Genomic DNA, 2,500 nt, shown 5'->3' with positions numbered 1-2,500 from the left:
TAATGTATAGGTATACAACTTAAGCGCCATCCATTTTAAGGGCTAGTTGCTTCGGCAGGTGAGTTGTTACACACTCCTTAGCGGATTACGACTTCCATGTCCACCGTCCTGCTGTTTTAAGCAACCAACGCCTTTCATGGTATCTGCATGAGTTGTTAATTTGGGCACCGTAACATTACGTTTGGTTCATCCCACAGCGCCAGTTCTGCTTACCAAAAGTGGCCCACTGGGCACATTATATCATAACCTCAACCTTCATATCAAGAAAGGTGAGGTTCTTACCCATTTAAAGTTTGAGAATAGGTTAAGGTCGTTTCGACCCTAAGGCCTCTAATCATTCGCTTTACCAGATAAGATTATTTTACATAATATTTAAATGCACCAGCTATCCTGAGGGAAACTTCGGAGGGAACCAGCTACTAGATGGTTCGATTGGTCTTTCGCCCCTATACTCAATTCTGACAATCGATTTGCACGTCAGAACTGTTTCGGTCTTCCATCAGGGTTTCCCCTGACTTCAACCTGATCAAGTATAGTTCACCATCTTTCGGGTCACAGCATATATGCTCAAGGTACGCTCCAGTTAGAGGTATAAATAATAATAAATTATCATTATACATAACTATATGGAACGCCCCGGGATTGAATTAATAGTAAAATATTTCACTAAAAATTAATCCCATTATATAAAAGTTAAGTTAATTTCGCCATTAGGTTTAATATAACCCAATGACTTGCACATATGTTAGACTCCTTGGTCCGTGTTTCAAGACGGGTCCCGAAGGTATCCTGAATCTTTCGCATTGTTAATCATATAAATGCATACAATTAATATTAAAATCAATGATAATAATATTATTGTAAAATTCAAAAGAATTTAAGCATTATATATGTAAAATCTATCAACACTTTATCAAATCATCAGTATTTATTCTATGTTAATAAGCTAAAAGCAAATTAATTTGAATAAACTTAACACCAATGATCTTTTGATAAATATTTTATTATGTTAATAGATTACAATGTCCTTATATGAAAAAAATGCACACTATTACTATAATATTATAAATATCACAGTTATAATGATGAATTTTTCATAATGGATATTCAGGTTCATCGGGCTTAACCTCTAAGCAGTTTCACGTACTATTTAACTCTCTATTCAGAGTTCTTTTCAACTTTCCCTCACGGTACTTGTTTACTATCGGTCTCATGGTTATATTTAGTTTTAGATGGAGTTTACCACCCACTTAGTGCTGCACTATCAAGCAACACGACTCTTTGGAAATATCTTTCTAGTAATCATTAACGTTATACGGGCCTGGCACCCTCTATGGGTAAATGGCCTCATTTAAGAAGGACTTAAATCGTTAATTTCTCATACTAGATATTAAGATATTCCATACACTGCATCTCACATTTGCCATATAGACAAAGTGACTTAGTGCTGAACTATTTTCTTTTCGCTCGCCGCTACTAAGAAAATCCTTGTTAGTTTCTTTTCCTCCCCTCATTAATATGCTTAAATTCAGGGGGTAGTCCCATATGAGTTGAGGTTGTATAAAAATATTTATATTTATTTTATATTTTAGCTTTTTGCTATTTTAAAGAAACATACATAATTATTTCTTAACACCAATATAATTTTCTTAATAATAAATATTCAATCTTTTCATCCCGTACTACTTACTTCATTATAACAACAATATTATTTTCTTGGTTTTTTACATTTAAGGCAATCCTAGAATAAAATAATATTTTATGCTAGACGTTCCTCTAAATGTATATATTATTTGAAATAATAATATTGAAATTTTATTGTTTTTGGGAATACTAAGATTCTTATTTATTATAAAATTTCGTTCAAATATGAGGTGTTCAAGAATATATTTTCTATATTTCTTTTTATGCTATTAATATTATGGATTGAAAAATACAATCCAGTAATATACCATGTGCTTAAATTCTTTTAATTGACTAAAAGAATAAGCAACTAATTTAGCATAGTCTTACAACCCTCAACCATATGTAGTCCAAGCAGCACTTTAAAATTAATTAAAGTACATAACAGCATGGACTGCAATATGCGTTCAAAATGTCGATGTTCATGTGTCCTGCAGTTCACACGATGACGCACAGTTAGCTGCGTTCTTCATCGACCCATGAGCCGAGTGATCCACCGCTTAGAGTGATAATTTTTTGTTTATTTTAATTTAACGTCAAGAGTTTTTAATTTATTGAAAGAATAACATTTCGTTTTCGTATATAATATATAAATTATTTTAAAACATCTTTCAATAAATTGTAATTTTCAACCCAAACATTTACAAGTTGCGCATGTCTTAGTCCAACAAAAACAGTAATTCCTTTTTTATTACATTTTATTTAATTTCTATATATTTTTAAGGAATTACACGTTAATGAGAACAAATTAACTTATCATTTATATTATTTTTATAAATAATAAGTACAACTATATATGTTTAAAGGTTTGTTGCGT

General features: G+C 31.3%; 2 non-coding genes across 2 annotated transcripts in view; both read right to left on the bottom strand.

Annotated features, from left to right (window-relative positions):
- The window catches only part of LOC128923805 (large subunit ribosomal RNA), a 3,984-nt gene extending 2,425 nt beyond the window's left edge, over positions 1-1,559 (bottom strand). Inside the window, exon 1 of the ribosomal RNA XR_008472532.1 lies at positions 1-1,559. This exon is cut by the window's left edge and continues 2,425 nt beyond it. This is a non-coding gene — a ribosomal RNA (large subunit ribosomal RNA).
- A 453-nt stretch (positions 1,560-2,012) lies between these two features.
- On the bottom strand, positions 2,013-2,191 carry LOC128923788 (5.8S ribosomal RNA). The gene has a single exon (XR_008472516.1). It is a non-coding gene; the product is annotated as a 5.8S ribosomal RNA (ribosomal RNA).
- Between the last annotated feature and the right edge of the window lie 309 nt (positions 2,192-2,500).

This window comes from Zeugodacus cucurbitae, unplaced genomic scaffold (genome assembly GCF_028554725.1).
Source record: "Zeugodacus cucurbitae isolate PBARC_wt_2022May unplaced genomic scaffold, idZeuCucr1.2 ctg00000047.1, whole genome shotgun sequence".
Classification (NCBI taxonomy): Eukaryota; Metazoa; Arthropoda; class Insecta; order Diptera; family Tephritidae; genus Zeugodacus; species Zeugodacus cucurbitae.
The sequence above is the reverse complement of the archived record's forward strand: the minus strand, read 5'-3'. Positions and strand labels throughout refer to the sequence as shown.